This window comes from Elephantulus edwardii, unplaced genomic scaffold, assembly GCF_000299155.1.
Source record: "Elephantulus edwardii isolate Elephantulus edwardi_28Jun2011 unplaced genomic scaffold, EleEdw1.0 scaffold00432, whole genome shotgun sequence".
Lineage (NCBI taxonomy): Eukaryota > Metazoa > Chordata > Mammalia > Macroscelidea > Macroscelididae > Elephantulus > Elephantulus edwardii.
The window spans coordinates 606,167-615,586 of record NW_006400182.1 but is presented as its reverse complement, the minus strand read 5'-3'; the positions used below and the strand labels follow the sequence as shown (position 1 = coordinate 615,586).

Sequence of the window (9,420 nt, the reverse complement as noted above, 5' to 3'; positions counted from 1 at the left end):
TCCCAGTAATGGGATTGCTGGGTCAAATGGTATCTCTATTTGCAATTTTTTGAGAAAGCGCCACACAGCCTTCCACAATGGTTGCACCATCTTACATTCCCACCAACAGTGAATAAGAGTTCCAGTTTCTCCACATCCTCGCCAGCATTTATTGCTTGCTGTTCTGTTATATTTTGCTATTCTTACTGGGGTGAGATGATGCAAATCAAAACAACTATGAGATATCATTAGTAACTTTTTAAAGGGTCTACTGTTTGCCTGAAAGGTGAGCCATATTTAAATTCAAAGGGGAACTAAAGACCATTGTCTTGGTGCTTCCAGCTTTAGACATAAGACCAATAAGCCTGATCTTAAAAATCAGTGGGATTTCTTTCCGCATTTCCCTCCACTTTTTCAGAATTGTCTACTTTGATTTTTTTAGAGTGGTCACCTGGTACCCTCTAGTTCTTTTCATCCCAGGGTCTTAGATATTGAGGTCGACATAGTCCTTTATGGAGGTGCACAGTTAACTCAAAGCCAACACCTTTCAGGCAGTTCATATCATCTGGTGACTACAGCAATATAAAACTGGGAAATCTCCTCCCCTCAGATGTACAGCCTCTACAACCCACTAGAGGGTCAGGTCTGAGTTGATTCTGACTGAAAAATCATTTCTTTGTTTCAGTGATAGCTAATGAATAAGCTCTGGCAGTTATTCTAGAGGGAGCTGCACTGCAGAGTCCTGACTGCACTAGCAGCTCCATGGGATAAAGATGAGCAATCTTCCAACTGATTGAAAACATCCCAAAAATCTGCTGATGATCTAGGTATGAGTCAGTGTGACTTGAGGGAAATAAGTTGAGTTGAATACTTAATGATCTTGTAAAATTTTGCATTGAAAGTTAACAACTTACTCCCTCTCACACTGTCAAAAGTCCCTGGGAGCCTGGGTGCTCCTGGTCGGAGATCCTGCCTCACATCCATGGCTTCTAACTGTGTGCTCCTCCTTTTCCTACCTCCAGTGTCTCCAGTGCCTTCAGTGCCTCACAAAGGATCCAAGCTCAAAATCTCCTCCAAATACATCAAGAGCTCTTTGTTCAGCAGTGGCTCCAGGTCCAGCAGTGGCTCCAGAATCCCATCATGTTAAACATGAGGAGCTACTTGTGGAAGAGCCAAATCCTCCTCTAGCCTCTTCATCTCCAACAGTCACTGTGGTTCTGTGTCCAGCACAGTCTTCAAAAATGACTGAAGCTCACATGCTCCAGCACCTTCCTGAAAAAGAAATCCAGGGTGAGACTGTGGAACACGTCTGCAACTCAACTCTGTCTGTGCAAAAACCCCCTCAACCCAGTCAAGATCTATGCCAGGAGCCAGTACCAATTCGAGAAAGAGCACCACACTCAGTGATTTTGCAGGGCTCAGATTCTAAGTCAAAGTCAAAATCTCCTCTGTCCCAAACCCTACCTACCTCTTACCTCACTGGGTTTCTTTTTACTATCGTGATAGTAGTTTTCTTGCTTAGGGTTTACTTTTTCCCCCAGTTATTTTGCCCTTAAAGTTTGACTCCAAACAAAGGTTAATAGTTTGCTCATTGTAAAGTATAATTCAAGGACTTTCTAAACTTTCTTAGTATTATTCAAGCATCACCACTCTTTTTGGTCTTCCCAAACAGAAATCCTGGATTCATGAAGCAGTCGCTCTTCTGTATCTTCTTTATCATACTTGGCACTTACATATCTACTTTCCATGTGTGGGAACTATTCAGTCTGGATTTTCCACTCCCATAAAGTCATGCAAGACATTACACTTTGTTCTCAGTGGTTTTGAAGTTCACTCAAGGTATCCCAAGTGTTGATATCTAACTCCTTTTTATGGCTTAATATTATTCTATTGTATAGATTTCTCACATTTTGATAATAACACATGGATATTTCTGTGGTTTCTACATTTTTACTAATAATGAGTATTAATATAATGAGTATTACGATGGGAAAATCTGCTGTTAGGGACCTCTCTAAAGTACTCAAGAGCAATGGTGTATCTCTGGAGACTAAGATGCGTCTGATACAGGCCATCCATGGTGTTTGCGATCACTTGTTATGAATCAGAGAGCTGGACAATGACCAGGGAGAATAGAAGAAGAATTGATGCTTTTGAGCTTTGGTGTTGGAGAAGAGTGCTGAGAGTGCCATGTACTGCTAAGAAAACAAACAAATTCATCCTGGAGAGGATTAAACCGGGCTGCTCCTTGGAGGCAAGGATTCTGAGCCTTCATCTCACATACTTTGGTCATGTTGTAAGGAGGGACCGGTCCTTGGAGAAGGACATCATGCTTGGGAGGGTGGAGGGCAGGCGCAGGAGGGGAAGGCCCTCTATGAGATGGATTGATTCGGTGACTGGGGCAATAGGGATGAATGTGTTGGAGACAATGAGATTGACACAGGACAGAGCAGAGTTTAGAGCTGTTGTACATAGGGTCGTTATGAAGTTGCAAGTGACTTGACGGCACATAACAACAACATCATTTGGGGACAAATAACTATTTGAGTGATTTACTTCAGGATAAATGCCAAAGCGAAGGATGTGGTGAGGGTCCAGGTGTGAGGGGTGAAAGTTGGAAAAGGCCAAGTGGGAGGCAAGTTATGAAGCATAAAGGTATGGAGAGGGTCTGGAGAACTCTAAGATATGAGTTCAAAAGAGGCAAGAGGTTCTCGTCACAGCAGAGCCACAGCCTCCAGAGGAACCCTGGAGATAAAGCCAGAGTTGAAGGTTTTGCTTGCTGGATAACTGAAGGAAAAGCTGACTTGTGACTACTCTGAGACAGGGTTTGCTGTACAATTGAGGAAGCCAAATGCTTCTTGCATTTGTGCTACAGACCTGAACCGGCATTCCCATTAGTTTAAGAACTGTGCCTTGTTGATCTGACTTAGGCATGCTGGATTGCATCCGTACTTGCATTGTATGATGCTCTTTGCTTCCCCCACTCTCCAAACTATTTCAATGATAAACCCTACAACTGTGGGTTGGGGGAGAAAAAGGCAGAAATGGTCAGGAGACAGTGCTCGTGTGGTCTTTGAGGATTTAATGGGTATAAATTAGAAAACCTTGCATAGGAATGAAGAATATGGGAAGATCCAGCAGTGTGTATAACGAAGATATTGGAAGGAGAGGGGTCTAGAGGCAGCTTAGTCGTGGTAAGGTAGAGCATGAATGAAGTGAGAAGGAATAGGTCTCAAGAAGGCTTAGGTAAGAGGAAATTCAGAGAAGTTCAGTGAAGTGAATGCACAGCTAGGGCAAAGAAGACATATGAAGGACTTGAAACCACAGTGGAGCTTAAGAGTAATGGCGCCAGCCCGGACTCACCTCCCTTCTGCAGGGCCGGGGCTGGCGGGCCACGCACCGGGGAGCAGGCCGGGGCTGCCCGCGGGGGCCGTGCGCGCGGCCGGTCCGGGATCCGAGCCGCCACTGACCCTCTCCGCGCCCCGGAGTCGGAGCTGGGTGCCCGCGCTGGGACCAGAAGGGGCCCCGGCTCTCCGTACCCCTGCTCCACGCCCCCGGTCCAGCCACGTGGTGGGCGGGCCGGGGCGGGTCTGAGCCCGCGACCGCGCAGTACTTTGAGTCCCGGTCACAGTCCAGGGTGGGCGCCGCGGAGCGAAGGCGGTCTCCAGCGCCGGACGGGACGAGCTCTCCTTGCGAAGCACCATGGCCAGCAAGACCCCAGAGGACGAGCATCCTTCAGTGACACTCTTCCGCCAGTACCTGCGCATCCGCACTGTCCAGCCTGAGCCTGACTATGGGGCTGCTGTGGCCTTCCTTGAGGAGAGAGCCCGTCAGCTGGGCCTGGGCTGTCAGAAAGTGGAGGTGGCACCTGGCCGTGTGGTGACAGTGTTGACCTGGCCAGGCACCAACCCCAAGCTCTCCTCCCTCTTGCTCAACTCCCACACGGACGTGGTTCCTGTCTTCAAGGAGCACTGGAGTCATGACCCCTTCGAAGCCTTCAAGGATGCTGAGGGCTACATCTATGCCAGAGGCGCCCAGGACATGAAATGTGTCAGTATCCAGTACCTGTAGGCTGTGAGGAGGCTGAAGGCTGAGGGTCACCATTTCCCCAGAACTATTCATATGACCTTTGTGCCAGATGAGGAGGTCGGGGGTCACCGAGGTATGGAACTTTTTGTGCAGCGACCTGAGTTCCAGGCCCTGAAGGCTGGCTTTGCCTTGGATGAGGGCCTGGCCAACCCCACCAGCGCCTTCACTGTTTTCTACAGTGAGCAGAGCCCTTGGTGGGTGCGGGTCACAAGCACCGGAAAGCCTGGCCACGGCTCACGCTTCATCGAGGGCACGGCAGCGGAGAAGCTGCACAAAGTTGTGAGCTCGATCCTGGCCTTCCGGGAGAAGGAGAGACAGAGGCTGCAGACCAATCCCCACCTGAAGCTGGGAGCTGTGACCTCAGTGAACTTGACTAAGCTGGAGGGCGGCGTGGCCCATAACGTCGTACCTGCCACCATGAGTGCCAGCTTTGACTTCCGTGTGGCACCTGACGTGGACCTGAAGGCTTTCGAGGAGCAGCTGCAGAGCTGGTGCCAGGCGGCTGGCGAGGGGGTCACCTTCGAGTTTGCTCAGAAGTGGACCAAACCCCGAATTACCCGTACTGACAACTCAGACCCCTGGTGGGCAGCATTTAGTGGGGTCTGCAAGGACATGAACCTCACTCTGGAGCCTGAGATCTTTCCCGCTGCCACTGACAGCCGCTATATCCGCGCCGTGGTAGTCCCAGCCCTGGGCTTCTCACCCATGAACCACACACCGGTGCTGCTGCACGACCATGATGAACGACTACATGAGGCCGTGTTCCTCCGCGGGATTGACATATATACCCGACTGCTGTCTGCCCTGGCCAGCGTGCCTGCCCTGCCCAGCGACAGCTGAGCTGCACGCTCCTCACCTCTGACCAGTGTCAAGGAGCCACTGTTCCCTCCCCCAACAATAAAGTCAGTGTGGAGACAGGGGGAAAAAAAAGAGTAATGGCAGTGAGAGGGGGAGGGAGAAGGTACAGGTGTTAAGAAGACGAGAGACCTCACTCTCACATGAATGTCTAGTTTCCAATACTTTGTTCAAGTTCAACATTGTTACATTAATGTAATTACTTGAATGATATTTGCTACAGTCCTGACAGGAAAGTGACATACTGGAGTTCTTTTAGAGCAAGGATCTCCATGTGGAATGGACGCATGGATAAAAGAGAACAAAGAACAAGACATCAATTAGGACAAGTGTGGGAACTCTACAGTCATCACTCAGCCCCAGTCCAAGATTTTTTCTAGGAAGACAGGTTTGGGGGATGACACATGCTTTGGCTTGCAAAAATGAAATGAAAACTCCTACATTTCTGTGTGCAGTCTCCAAATTAACAGCGTATAATGTGAATAATAATGCAACTCTCAGCAAGATTTGGGTGAGTTTCGGATTCACACACTTGTGAACTTTGTCATTAAGCAATCTGTGGTTTGAATTCCAAAGTCCGTTTTAGGATGTCCAGTTTAAAAAGAAATTACATTTGCAAACTAAGGGAGAAAAGCCCCTAGAAAACCTATCCAAGAAAACAAGAAATAAAAACCCCCCAGAAAACATAAGAGAGGGAATCTATTAGTTGCTCTGTAGAAAAAAAGATGAGCAATCTCCTCCCAGGTGATTTGCAGCCTGCTGAAGGGTCGACTGTGTTGGTTCTGACCCTATGGTAATTAGAAAAAACTCTACATACAGACAGAAACCTTCTTTGATAGTTATCCAGGAATGGGTGGGGAAGGTAAGCTAGGTCACTAGGGAGAGAGAGGGCATGTATGACCTTGGATGAATGGAAAGGCAATAACATGGAGGTCAACACAATGTGATCAAATCAAAGGAAGACACTTAGAGAAGCACAAGAATTCAAACAATAAATACTTTTGCACATATAACCTTGCAATTATAGCAATAATTAATGGTATTCACAACTGGATATATAGTTATGCAAACTAAACAGATGTGTGAAGGAAATGGGAGTTCCGAAACCTATTATTAGTAAAGATGTGAAGAGATTGAAGCCTTTCTATTCTGCCTGTGAGACTAAAATGGTGCAACAAGTGTGAAAATATTCTTTAAAAATTTGAAAAAGAGTAGCAATAATCCATTGACTAGGTATATATCATGGAGAAATAAGAGATATGAAATGATAGAAATAAAACCAAATGTACACACATATCTATATTCATCACAGCATTATTCACAATGTTGCTATTGTTGTTATGTGCCATCAAGTTGCCTAAGACTCATCGCGATCCTGTGTACAAAAGCCCTAAACCCTGCTCTATCCTGTGCCAATCTCACTGTCAATGATGCACCTTCCCACATTACCCCAGTAGCTGAAACAATCCACCTCATAGAAAGTGTCCCTCTCCTGCGCTGTCCCCCCACCCTCCCAAGTATGAGGTCCTTCTCCAAAGTATGTCAGACGAAGATTCAGAATCTCTGCCTCTAAGGAGCAGCCTGCTTTAACCCTTTCCAGGATGGACCTGTTCATTTTCTTAGCAGTCCATGGTATATTCAATACTCCTCTCCAACACCACAGCTCAAAGGCGTCAATTCTCCGTCTATCACCCCTAGTCGTTTTTCAACTCTCTGATGCATAGCAAGTGACTGTAAAGACCATAGTCAGTTTCAGGCACACCTTAGTCTCCAGAGTGACATCGTTGCTCTTTAGTATTTTGGAGAGGTCCCTAAAAGCAGACTTTATCATCGCAATATGTCTTTTAATTTCCTGGCTGCTGATGCCAAGAGTGTTGACTGTGGAGCCAAACAAATTAAAGCTGTGAACAATCTCAATCTCTTCACCATCCATCCTGATGCTGTCAACTGGCCCAGTGGCCAATTGTCTCCTTGATATTGAGTCTCAAGCCATATTCCAACAGAGTGTGGAAATTATCAAACAGTATCATTGATATCACACGCAAGCAAGATTCTGCCATAGAAGGGGTCATGGTACGAAGGATATTGTAACTAATGTTAGATGGATCTTCACTGAAAGGAAGGAATACCAGAGGAATGTCTATGTTTCATTGATTATGCAAAGGTGTTTGACTGTGTTGATCATAACAAACTGTGGCTGACTCTGAGAAGAATGGGAATCCCAGAACACTTGATCGTTCTAATGCGAAACTTATACTTGGAGCAGGAGGCAGTCGTCAAAACAGAGCAAGAAAACACTGCATGGTTCAAAATTGGGAAGGATATATGCCAGGGATGTGTCCTATCCCTATACCTTTTCAACCTATATGCAGAACAGATTATATGAGAGGCTGGGCTGTAAGAGGAGAAGTGTAGCATCAGGATTGGTGGAAGATTCATCAACAATCTGCATTATGCAGATGACAAAACCCTGTTTACTGATAATGTTGTTGTTGTTGTTGTTATGTGCCGTAGAGTCGCTTGCAACTCATAGCGACCCTATGTACAACAGCTCTAAACCCTGCTCTATCCTGTGCCAATCGCACTGCCTCTGACACACTCATTGCTATTACCCCACTCACTGAATCAATCTACCTCATAGAGGGTCTTCTCCTCTTGCACTGTCCCTCCACCTTCCCAAACATGATGTCCCTATCCAAGGACTGGTCCCTCCTTACAACATGTCCAAAGTATGTCAGATGAAGCCTCAGGATCCTTGCCTCCAAGGAGCAGCCTTGTTTAAACCCTCTCCAGGAAGAATCTGTTTTCTTGGCAGTCCATAGTATAGTCAATACTGTTCTCCAGCACCACAGCTCAAAGGCATCAATTCTCCTTCTATCCTTCCTAGTCATTGTCCAGCTCTCTGATGTATAACAAGTGATTGCAAAGACCATGGTCTGTATCAGATGCGCCTTAGGCACAGCCTTGGGCCTTTTGTACCTGTGGGCAGGGCAACGTTTTTCCTGCGAGTTGCTTCTGTATTGGCTAGCCCCTGTTCTGCCCACCTGGACTCCTCTTTCTTCCCCTCTCTGCCTCCTGGGTTATTCATAATAACTAGTAGAATTAAACAACCAAATTATCCATCAACAAATGAATGGATAGAAAAATTTATCACGTATACATACAATATCAGGTCTGTTGAGTTGAGTCTAGTACAATTCATAGTGACCCCATGAATAACAGACCTGAACCCTGTCCTATCCTGTGCCATCTTCACACTTCCTGACACACTAGAGCCCATTGCATCAGTCACCATGTCAATTCACCTGGTCAATTCACCAACCCTCCACCCTTCCAAGCATCATGTCCCTTTCTAATGAATAGGCCATCCAAGCAACGTGCCAGAAATATGTGGGGTGAAGATTCATCATCTTGCCTCCAAAGAGAACTTGACTGCATCCTTTCCAAGACATATTGATTTGTTCTTTTAGCCATCCACAGGATGTTCAGTGCTTTTCTCTGCACCACAGCTCAAAGGCATCAATTCTTCCTCTGTCACTCCTATTCATTGTCCAGCTCTCAGATACATACGAAATGATCAGAAAGACTGTGGTCTGAGTCATTGCTCCTCAATAATTTGGAAAGTCTGTAACTGCAGACTTCCCCAGTGCAATGCATCTCTTTATTTCCTAACAGCTGATACCAAGGGTGTTAGTTGTAGATCCAAGTAAGATGAAGTTTTTGACAGTTTCAATCTCTTCTTCATCCATCATGATGTTGTCTATTGTTCCAGTGGTAAGAATCTTTGTTTTCTTGACATTGAGATGCAATCCATATCAAAGGCTACATTCCTTGAATTTCTGCAACAAGGGCTTCAAGTCTTCTCTTTCAGCAAGCAAGGTTGTGTCATCTATGTAACATAGGTTATCAATGAGCCTCCCTCCAATCCTGATGACACACACCTCTTCTTAAATTCCAGCTTCTTGAATAATTTGTTCATCATATGCTCCTACATCTAAAGCCAAAGAGGAAGAAATTGAGAATTTTTACCAAATCCTGCAGTCCAAAATTGACCAAGCATGTGATTAAGATGTATTAATAATTGGTGACTGGACACAAAAGTTGAAAACAGTGAAGAAGGAATAGCAGTTGTAAAGTATGGGTTTAGTGATAGAAATGAAGCTGGAAATAGAATGATCAAATTTTGTATTTTCAATGATTTATTCATTGCAAATACCTTTTGTAAAAGATACAAATAACATCTTTACACATGGATATCACCTGATGGACTGCATATGATTCAGATTGACTATAACTATGGAATAAATCATTGGAGAAGCTCAATATTGGCAGTCAAAACTAGGCCAGGGGTGAACTGTGGATCAGATGAGCAATTACGCATATGCAAGTTCAAATTGAAGGGGAAAAGAAAAGAAATCTACAAGAACCAACTATGCATTATTGTTGTTGTTGTTATGTGCCGTCGAGTCACCTACGATTCATAGCGACCCTATGTAC

The 9,420-nt window shown here is 45.5% G+C and overlaps 1 pseudogene; it reads left to right on the top strand.

Moving 5' to 3' along the window:
* Window positions 1–3,669: 3,669 nt before the first annotated feature.
* On the top strand, window positions 3,670–4,908 carry LOC102847321 (annotated as a pseudogene).
* The last annotated feature ends 4,512 nt before the right edge of the window (window positions 4,909–9,420 follow it).